Genomic DNA, 12,062 nt, shown 5'->3' on the forward strand with positions numbered 1-12,062 from the left:
TTTTTTTCAAAATCCCACTGCCGCGCGACTCATGGCCGATCCTCCTTGGTGGGTTAACTATTTACAAAAAGCAGCGCCGCCGTAGTGGTCTGGTGACTAAGGCGCTCGGCTGCTGACCCGCAGGTCGCGGGATCGAATCCCGGCTGTGGCGGCGGCATTTTTGATGGAGGCGAAAATGCCGTGGGCCTGTGTGATCAAATTTGGGTGCACGTTAAAGAACCCCAGGTGGTCGAAATTTCCGGAGCCCTCCACTACGGCGTCTCTCATAATCATATAGTGGTTTTGGGACGTTAAACCCCACATACCAATCAATTATTCCTGCAGTGCACGAAGTCTGGGTGATGATGATGATTATGATTAATCCGGTAGAACCACAAGGGGGGGCACACATCTGTCAATGACGGCCATTTTGCTTTTTGTAAATATTTTTTATTTTTAATCATGTAAAATTCAAATTATGTTATCTAATAAAGAAAACGAGCATGTGCCTCGGCACCAGGCCAAGGAACATAGCGCAACAGCACTGAGCAGCATTTTTCTAGCAAATATACAGCTAATGGGCCATTCGTGATAAACCATTCAATGAAAAAACTCAGACTTTTTCGTTGTAACGTGTGAAGTCACAGCTCTTTAACTTCAGCTCAATCATCATGATGTATTCTGGTTAGACATAACCTCCGGCCCACTGTTCACCTGTCGAATCTTTCTTGCGAAGAATGTCAAAGTTCATCGGTTATTATTGTTTATATAACACAGTCACTGTGGATTTCTTTGTCAGACATCCAACAAATCATCGACATAAATAAATAATGGTATATGACCGAGATTCATTGCTCACTTTGCATTTTTAAATCTCAGCGTGATGAACATTTCCAACAAGTCAGAAGTAACCCAAAGCATTTCAGCAAGCTCGTGCTCTCAGTACCTTTTGAAACGAAAAGCAGATTTCGCTATCTCACTTCGTTTCTGCTCTCTGAAAAGGCTCCAGATTTCGGAGTTGGTTTTTCGGAGCGAAACTTAACGGTCAAGCAATTAAAATATGATCTTCGAACGCTAAACCTCGAGAGGGGATGCCTGAAAAAGATGCCCCCCCCCCCCTCCATGATTTACGCCACAGTTTTCAAGTGTTGACACTTGATATCAGTACTCGGGTGCTCTCTGTTCTCGAGGCCCCTGTAGTTTGCCAGTGAAAGATCCAAGTTTGAAATAAACAAACGTCTCAGCCGTTTTCACCAGCCCACTTAGCACTTGAAAAGACACCAGTAGCGTCCGTCTTGTGGTGTTGTACCGGCGAAGAACAGCCGATGAAAAACAAAACAAAACACGGAGGGTGTTTGTGTTTCACTTTTAAGAGTGGAACGCCAAAGGGTTACCCGGCCCTGCTCGCATCGCTAGCTCTCTCATTCGCTCTTCATTCTTCGCCTCTCGGTGCGCACCTCAACCGAGCCGGGAAAAATGGAAAGTATGTGCGCCTGACATTGGACATTGTAAACTCGCCGCCTGGAGCAAGTACAGTTGTGAAGCGCCCACGCTGCCACAATTCACAATTTTGAAATAACCAAGTGCCTATTACTACGTAAATCATTGCGCATCACAACCCAGGGGCCATGAACCTTAGATACTTGTCAAGGATGGAGAGACTACAGCATGCACCATGTATACCTTCCTTTTGTCTATATAAAGGCCCGAAATTCTAATTGTCTTACGTTATATCATAATCGCAAAGCAGGTAAGTTAGAACGAATTCCCATTGTTCAGTGTGTGGGTACAGGTGCTGTCTATCAAGTAGAAATTTGCTGCGTGTACTGTGAAAGTTATTGACGTAACGGGGACTGATATAGTATATAGCGAATGAAAGTATTGAATAAACTTGCTGAGAAAATGACATACAGAGCGTCGAAGAAATCGGGCATTTAAGAGTGTGCAGGACCAACCAACATGTCTGAATATACGGTAAACACTCATTCGAATGCGTGCTTGTTGAATGTATGTGTAGTGAGTGATTACAATCGTTATTGAAGTCCCGAAGAGAAAGAATTGAAGCGTGATAATTAGGGCATTGGCCGAGATTGTGCGCACGCTCTGCAAGATTGGCATGGCCCGAGCCAAATAAATATAAGGCACAAAAGAAATAGTTGAATAATTTAATTAGCCGCAGTAATATCAAATTTCATATGATAGCCTTAAAAATGCTTACTAACCGACTTCATGATATATACAGATTCCATATGACGATTCATTGTTCGACTACAAAGAAAAAAAGAGTGGCCTAGTGTGATAATTATTTGATATCTTTAAGTATCAAAGGACTCCAGCTGCCGTTCGTGGCTGAACATGTGTTGCAGTGTTTAATAAATGGGCCTGGGCCGCTTCTTGAATAATAATAATAATAATAATAATAATAATAATAATAATAATAATAATAATAATAATAATAATAATAATAATAATAATAATAATAATAATAATAATAATAATAATAAGAAGAAGAAGAAGAAGAAGAAGAAGAAAAAGGTACTTATCTTGGAATTGTTTGTAATAGTAAACTCAAGCCAATTTTTATGATTTTGTAGGCGGCCAGCCAATGACTTTGAGAAAAAAATTTGGCAGATCGCGCCCGTATTTTTGGATTTTTTATTGAGCGAAATGTTACGAAATGACGCTAAAGATGCGTGCAATTGCTTTGCGCACAGACATATGTTGAATGGTCACATACATTTTATATAACCAGTCGTTTAAAGTTGCGTAACGATGCCAACATCAACGTGGGCATTACCAACACTATAGAAGCGGTAAGCGGGTATGTATCGCTTTTGCTCGCGAGGATGGTAGAACCTGGACAGTTCTACATAAATCAACTTCAGTGGATGGCGATTCACTACAATTGATGTTAACCCGACGATACGGCTGTACTATAGGGGTACATGTGTAATGCTTATAAAATTGGATAGCGGGCACTGAAAGCACAATTGGGAGGTTTTTTTTCCCTAAAAGAGCCAAATGCACTTTAACTGAAACTGAGAAAAAACTGACCTTTTTTTTTTTTTGCTACTGACAATATGGTCAGGCTTGCTCAAACAATTTTTTACCAGTCGTTTCATTTCCCCTAAATACCTGAAATACGTATTGAAGCTAAAATCTACATAGCGCAATATCGGCGTTACTGAGGAGTAAAGTTTGTATTTGGTTCATACGGATTTGAACGTATCATTTGGACTGGAATTAGCTCTTAAAATAGGTTTAAAAAGACTTGAATGCACGCTAGAGCAATACTTTGCAATAAAAGTAATATCATCCCTGTGCTTCCGTCGGCGCCGTGCTTCGTCGCATGGGCGTAATGGCGATTGCTAGACTTGTAAATGCGAGTGGTCCTTCCTGGCAAATGGCGCCCTATTCGGGGCTGTAAGCACTGTTTTCTTGTCCTTGGCATCTATTGAAGGCACTGAAAAGTGCTCCAGCTCGTTATGTGCCATACGGTTTCGGACCACTTCTTATTTGGGGAATAGATAAGTGCCCCGTATCTTCATTTCATATGTATTTTATTTCAAATATACCGTGTTGGAGCAAACGGAGGTAGTGATACTGTAGCGCTGAACTCGAAAGGAAACACCATATATATGAGGCAAGAAGAAGTACGAAAGTCAGCCTTACACTCTTTATATTTGTGTTTTGTCATAGAAGATACCAACCCGCCCTAGACGAAAATTATTGTGGAACGTAAACACGCTAGCAAGGCAAACTAGGACACAAATGAATTAGCTTGGATGAGACCACGTTGGTTGTTTTGGTCACTATGGTTGACGCACTACTGCTTTAATAAATGTGGCTCAGATTGATTGAAACAGTTGTAGTATTTGGCTCATTTTCGATCAAAAACTACCCTTTTGAGTTCTCGTTACATTCAGGAATCGCTCCATTTTGGTTCCAACTGTTTTAGAAGTTAGAGGACTTATGCGCGCTTTACGCTTCCATGAAATTGATTCTAGTTTCGATTTTCGCATTTGGCTCTCTTTGTCAAAAAAAACGCCACAATTGAGGATTCATGAACATTAGGGTCTATTTGAAAAGAGTTCCGAGATATGGCGTAGCTTTGCACTAGACTACTTCATTGCCACGCAAAATGCTAGGGTTCGATTTCAGCTCCGACCCTGAAATTTATTGCTTGCGTTCGTCGGGTCAACGGTGCCGATGTCAGCTATTTCCTAACGCTGTCGCGTTAAAATTGCCTATGTCTGTTCTCGCCGTTCCTGGGAAGATAAAACTCTGAATCACCTGCGGTACATACCAGCATACCTGTGGCACATACACGCCCACGGGTCTGCGCTACTGTCTGGCGGAAAGGGTTTGAAGGCGTACGCGACGAGATTGTGGCATTATTCATGCCATGACTATTCGTCAAACCACACCCTCCCCTACTACTGATATTGGTTTACCCTAAGTTGAGGAGGTGATTCCGAGAGCACCCAGTTGTCGGCAGCGACAGACAGACAGACAGACAGACAGACAGACAGACAGACAGACAGACAGACAGACAGACAGACAGACAGACAGACAGATAGATAGATAGATAGATAGATAGATAGATAGATAGATAGATAGATAGATAGATAGATAGATAGATAGATAGATAGATAGATAGATAGATAGATAGATAGATAGATAGATAGATAGATAGATAGATAGATAGATAGATAGATAGATAGATAGATAGATTAAAAGTACCTGCAGTACGCAAAGAAATATGCTTCACATTTGATGAAATTCACGAAATAAATAATTTATTTAAATAAACAAAAGTAAAAAGAATGCGACACCGTGCTACGATCACTGAGTACATTGGCGCAAACACGGGAGGGGGGGAGCCCCAGAGGCCAACCTAACCCCCCTCTTATATACCTTAATGTATTTGTCGTTGAGTTCCTAAATGACAGTGGCGCACCGCTAGGGGGAAGGTGTCCCTCTCCCCCTATAAGTGCAGCATGGTTCTTGGCTGAGAATTCAACGTACACGTCTTTGTCATTTCAATTCAAAACGTGGCTTCAGGGCAAAACTCCCTTACTTATTCCAGAAATTATGTTGTATTCACATATCTACTCTTAAACTGAAAGAGCAGAAACCGCATGCTCTCTGTGTTCACTTCCAGTTAATCAGCTTTGTACGAAAAAAAGATGCTCTCACGGGTCGTCAGCCTGACTCTTCTTACTTTATTCTTGGTGGAAGTCTAAAGGCGCGTTTACACTAGAGTGACACAACACTGACATGACCCCGACTAAAACACGAGGTGGACGAAAACCATCGGCTGATGAGTCGTCCGCCGACGAAGTCGCCAGACCCCATGGTCACGCTAGGCCGACGACGCCGACGACGCCTCAAAAGACAGCATTTCATCGCAGTGTAACATGATGAGAGACCGAAAACCCCAGCAAAACTCATCTGCAGTCCAGTCGTCAGCGTGTTTTCGGGAGATCGGCAGCTGAGCGAAAATTCGCCTCATGTCTTTGCTTCAAACGACCACAACGCGGGCAATCTTGGGGGAGTTAACAATGCCCTCTCCGAGGCTTCTACGGAGTCTGAAGAGGCAGCTCGAGCACCCAACAGAAGTCTTTTCTTCGCTACCATATTGTGTATCCCCAACCCCGGCCCCCGTTACCATGGATTATGGTGGGGCCTGTGCCGCTTAGCCGGAGAGCGACAATGGCAGAGCAGGGAGCATGACTGAAAATGGGGTACAGGTGTGCAAGTTCAATTGGTGTCGCTGCGTGTGCCTCCAATGAGACTACAAAATAGGCCAACGAAAGACTGTGAGCACGATAAGGCACAGGCGGGGTGGGGTCTTCGAGGGACCACTCGCGGAGTCTTTGTGTCTTTGCAGTGTACATAGGCCGACGACAAAAGAAGACGCTCCTAAAGAAAGCCCGCAGACCAAAATCAGTGTCGTTTCTCTCTAGTGTAAACGCACCTTAAGAGGCCGGGGCTGTGTGCAATGGCAGTGCCCTGCGTGACTTGGCCTTAGGCTTCGGTACAGTGATATGTGGGGTTCAACGTCCCAAAACCACCATATGATTATGAGAGACGCCGTAGTGGAGGGCTCCTGAAATTTTGACCACCTGGGGTTCTATAACGTGCACCCAAATCTGAGCACACGGGCCTACAACATTTCCGCCTCCATCGGAAATGCAGCCGCCGCAGCCGGGATTTGAACCCGCGACCTGCGGGTCAGCAGCCGAGTACCTTAGCCACTAGACCATCGCGGCGGGGCGGCTTCGGTACAGTGGATGTCACCTCAAAATGTATTACGTCCAGCAGTTCAATCAGCTGTGTACGCAATGCCACATAGATGTGTATTCAGAACAAGAGTTCGCAGCGTTGTTTACCGTTTATAACGTTATTATCTGGTTCACATGGGCAAATCTACTGCACTGACATACATACATGCAAATACCTGCTTCACCTGGACGCTCCTAATGCAATTAGAGATTAAGATCCGAAGTGCCTAGATACCACTGAATCATCGGCCTCACAAAACTTGATTTAATGACCCTAAGGGTATAATTACGAAGTTGTAAAGTAAACACATTATGCTCATGTTGCTTTAAATGTACAACTTTCTCAAAATATTAGGTCATAAAGCTAGTTTCACAAAATTAACAAGTGTTTTCAAGTTCATTAAATGGCCTTGCTCGCTATGGAAGTGAAACATGGTCAAGCGTAGCGCAAATTTCCAGTTTTGATGCCGGTGCAGTCTCGTTACTTTTTCCCGAATCATTTACATTATAGTGAACACCAATTCTCTCTGTCATGTATCTTGTTTTCCTTTAAATAGTCAGCAATAAGCGCACTATTGCCGAAAAACATTCTTTTTGCATCATAAATGAGCTCTTCCAAACACCAAACAAGAATGCAGACATTTATTCAACAGCGAACGTGTGTCGCCACTATAATGTTCTTTAAATTCTTTCCGATTAACGCTACTGTTGACATGCAAACGGTGTATAATTAAAATTTTCAGGATGAAATCAAGGCCACTATCGATCCTCTAAAATGAAAAAAAAAAACGAAGAAAAGTATTTCAGGCACTTGCGCCTTTCCAGATACATGTGTGAGTCTTCTTTTTCTAGCTTCACCACAATGCGAGAGGTTTGTTAAATATACAAAGTTTCTCATAATTATTTAACTATTGGGAACTCTGAAGCCGTGTCTGCATGTCTCCGCGACAAATATAACAATAAAACACACCGAGTAACATGCTTTTAATCCATCCCAACCATAGCAGTATCTTCTCAAGGACCAGATTCATCTCAAGACCTGTCGTTAGAGCGTCCAGAGATCCTAAGCCACATTTATTCTCTCATCTAAATTTATTGAACAAGCATTCAGTTCCCCCTTCAGACAGAGGCTCGCTGTCGCTTTTGGATGTTCTCGCAACCTGAAAATAAAACTGTGCAAACACACCTACACTCTCCTCAGCTCACTTCAGACCACCGTAAATCCACGATACATCAGTAGCGAAGACATTAATGCCAAACGCCACAAAATACACTCCACCACACAGATTTCAAAAACAAGGAAAAAAAACATGATATATATTGCCGTAAACTGCTACCCAAGATTTTTTATTCCGGAATCAATTCAATTTCAAAACACAATGATGCAAACTGAGAAATTCAGCAACAGTCTTCCCTCCGTCAACGCCATGACAGAAACATCACTCTCCACTGTCGATGCTCCCACGAAACCATCGCCCGTTTGAAATGAACTCAGCCGACGGACCATTCGCGGAAGGCTGAGTCGGGTGACTGTAAAGAACACGAATGGCCCGTCCGCTCTCGCCACACACACGGGCTGTCCTAAACAGGAGTGACAAAGCCCGGGCCGGGGCCAGTTCTAACGGTAGTTATAGCTCGAGAACAGAACGATGACAAAGGGACAAGATAGACACGAGCGCTTCGTCTCTTTGTCGTCGTTCTATTCTTGCGCTATTACTATCGTAATGTCATATCAACTAGCCCAAATTGCCACATCTCCCAGTTCTTAACCGCAAATTATGCCGCGCGCGCGACTTCAAATATGTATACCTGACGATAGTCATAGCGCGAGAACAGAACGACGACAAAGAGACAACAAGGACACGACATACTGTCTTTCACGCCACACTGTCACACTGTCTTTCACGCTCTCTTCTTTTACCCCTCTTTGAACTTCAAAGAGTAACCGTATGCATTCTGAAACGTAAACAATGCCCACTCAAAAGTGTGGCAGCTTGGGCTAGTTGGCATGGCATGACGGTAGTTATAGCGCGAGAACAAAACGATGACACAGAGACAGTGTATTTTGTGTCCTTCTTGTCTCTGTGTCATCGTTTTGTTCTCGCGCTATAACTATCGTCATGCCCACTGAAAGTTCTAAAGATAAGAAGACGCGTCGAAATGCGTGTTTTCTGTTTTCTTCGGCGCTTGATTGCGTTTTCTTCAGGCAAATGGTGTCCCAATAAGGGTGGCAGTGCATTTCTTTTTTCGCAGACAGCGGATGTGCGATGAGCACTGGAGCGGCGAGAAGAAAGGCGGCCTCGCACGCAGCTCGTTCGTCAAAGCGACCGCAAACTCCAGAGGCTCTACAGACGATACTAGTTTAAGCATTTACGTACGTTGTGGTTCTCGCATTTCTGAGCAAGCCTTTGGGCAATGGCGTGTGCGACGTCAGCCACCCCGCAGTACCGCATACACAAGGGACCCCAAGCAAGAAGGGAGCAGTAAGATGCCATGGCCTATTTAGAAAAAAAAAATGGCTTTGTGTGTAAGGTATATTTGGGGAGTTCTCAATTTCTTGTTTTTTTTCAGAAGCTGTCTTTTACACTTTCTTCTTTTACTCCTTCTTTCTTGCACGTTGTACATCAGACGAAAGCCACCCATGCATGCATCATTCAGTTCGAAATTCAGGCACTGCGCCGTGCTCCCGACCGGGCTGCAAAAATTAGGTGCCTTTCTCCTCTTTTAACCACTACCACCATCGTTCAGTTCGCTCGCTACTTGTGCTTCGAACACGATCCTCACCAATTTCCCGAAGAAGATTCCGCATTAAGGTTCAAGACGCGCAGCAACAGCACCGGAATCCTCGATTACAGCCAAAAAAGACAGCGATTACTCGGCACATACCGCCGTCAGATGCGTCCATCGATTAGTTATCACTGAGGATACTTCAGTCGCCAAACTTGAGCACCTGAACGGCATTGCGAATCAGTAAGCGTATACTTCCTATGCTGTTAATCCGTAAGCTGAGAATTTCGCTGCGCGTGCACTGCATTAAGCTGTACATACTGTTTGTAATCAATACCGGAAAGCTCATAATCAATATTTACAATGCACTTTCATACTTGTGGTTTGACGATGCTTAAAGGAAGTTTATTATATGGAATTATCTGTTCGCGTTATGCCGAAAACTCTCAATTCTTTAACTGCAAGAGTTACTAACGGGGCTTGTTTGTATGGCATTTACTGATTACTCAGGTAAAAATCGAAAATACACAATCAATGGGACACAAGGAAGGCACAATGCGGCAGGTGTCATCGTGTGCCTTTCCTGTGTTTCATTTATTTGCTCTGCCATAAAATTCATATCCTTCTTAAACAGCTTTGTTTGACTTATAGCCGGTCAACACGTCAGCACCCTAATCACTAAACGGAGCTGAAAAACAAGAAAAAAAATAAGTACTTGCCAGTATTATTTGTTGGGAACTATGCTACGCCTGGTTTAATTCAATTTGCCGTTTATTTTTTACGTGCACTGCTTCATCGAGTGGTTCTTGACCCTCTCAAGTTTGGTCAAGGTCTCTAATCGCATTATTATTATTATTATTATTATTATTATTATTGCAGGTAATATAATTGTTGTGATAGTTATTTGGTATCTGGTATTTTAATTGTATCTCAAGTTTCACCTCCGCCCCCAGAGAGATATCCTGGGTGCACTATCCCGAGGTCGTCCATGAAACGCAGTGGTAGCGGCACCGTGGAGGACTGCAGGACCAAAGTCAGTTTTCACTCCCTCCCGTCACTCTACTCACCTCCTTTTCCGCTCGTCGTTTCTTTACAAAATTACGCAGAAAAGACGTGAATATAAGATCGCGCGATATTCTGTCAGATGACCTTGAACTCTCCAGGCGTCAGTATGTGCGTGCGTGTGTGCGTGCGTGTGTGTATGTGTGTGTGTGTGTGTGTGTGAGAGAGAGAGAGAGAGAGAGAGAGAGAGAGTGAGTTATACCCACTTGAATATTTAGAAACGAAGACACCTGAAATCGCGTAGTGCGAGTTCTCTTTCAATAATTGTCGTTGTTCCCCACGTCAATAAAGTTTTAGTTGTGGCTTTAACAAAGTGCTTGGTGCCCCGCCGCGGTGGTCTAGTGGCTAAGGTACTCGGCTGCTGACCCGCAGGTCGCGGGTTCGATTCCCGGCTGCGGCGGCTGCATTTCCGATGGAGGCGGAAATGTTGTAGGCCCGTGTACTCAGATTTGGGTGCACGTTAAAGAACCCCAGGTGGTCGAAATTTCCGGAGTCCTCCACTACGGCGTCTCTCATAATCAAATGGTGGTTTTGGGACGTTAAACCCCACAAATCAATCAATCAACAAAGTGCTTGATTGGACTGGTTGGTGCAGCATGGTAGACGACGAAAGTGCTTAACAGCGCAAATGACAGGAGGGGATGGAAGATACGAAAACAGAGCGCTGACTTCTGTAGGAATTCAGGGAAGCACAGAGAAGAGCCCCATGAACTAGAAATAAACCTTAACAAAGTGCTTGATTGGGCTGGTTGGTGCTCCATGGTAGACGAAGAAAGTGCCTAACAGCACTCTGGTTTCGTCTCTTCTATCTCCTCCTATCATTTGCGCTTTAAGCACTTTCTTCGTTTAATTGTGGTGTATGCTGATATCGACGTTGTTATCAGACAGCTGTCATGGCCCGTCTTCTTGCTTCTCCTATTTTTATTCTTTTTTGCTCTTTATGTACTACTATATACGCACAAGTTCGCAGTCAACTGGCATTCCATACTTTGCGCTGATTTTGTGTGTCCATAGTCACACGCATGGGCATCGGCCTGGCCCTCATTCACGGTACAACGTAGGCGTGCACCCCAACAAGATAAAACCCTACCGACGCTCTCGCTCTCGCATGCTCAGTATATTACAGTATATCGGTTGAATCACCAGACGTCACATAAACGCATTATCATACGTGAGCACGGAAGAGAGGCTTTTGTGAACGTTTGTTTCATTCGAAACAGATGCCGGCATTTCAGATCCCAACTGTACGGCCTAAACAAAGCAAAGAAGTTGCTGAATACACCTATACCGGGTGTTTCGAGAAATGTGTCTAAAATTATCAAAAATAAGGAAAGTGCGATATTTGGTCGCTACCTTTAGAATTAATTTTTTGTAAAGACTGGAATTTTAAGAAGGTCAAAGGCATCAGTTGAGACAGTAATTAAGAAAATGAAATAATTAACTTTTAATTACGTGGTTATGTCCAATGGGAGAATTGAAATATATTGAGCAAAGAACCTAGCCCTTCTTTGATATATAAAAAAGCGACCTCTAGCATAATTATTGTGGCGCAATGGAACTTGATCAAGTTCAACCACGACAGTCTTTAAATTTTGTTGAGTATTCTTAAGATGCCTGCCGCTTCAGGAAAAACAGTTCATGATTAGAATTTGGCAAATCTTTGGGTGCACGTTAAAGAGCCCCAGGTGGTCGAAATTTCCGGAGCCCTCCACTACGGCGTCTCTCATAATCATAAGGTGGTTTTGGGACGTTAAACCCCACATATCAATCAATCATCAATCAATCAATCAATTTGGCTTTCCAGGAAATGTACGCTTTCCAGGAAATTTCGATGCTTCCTTGTTTTGCACACACACACACACACACACACACACACACACACACACACACACACACACACACACACACACACACAAGGGGAGGGGGGGGGTAGGACTCGGATCAAGACGTAGGAAACTTATCACTGGGAAGCTTCTCATGACCGCTTGTGTCGAGACGCAGTAGCGG

This window comes from Rhipicephalus microplus, chromosome X (genome assembly GCF_043290135.1).
Source record: "Rhipicephalus microplus isolate Deutch F79 chromosome X, USDA_Rmic, whole genome shotgun sequence".
In the NCBI taxonomy this organism is placed as follows: domain Eukaryota; kingdom Metazoa; phylum Arthropoda; class Arachnida; order Ixodida; family Ixodidae; genus Rhipicephalus; species Rhipicephalus microplus.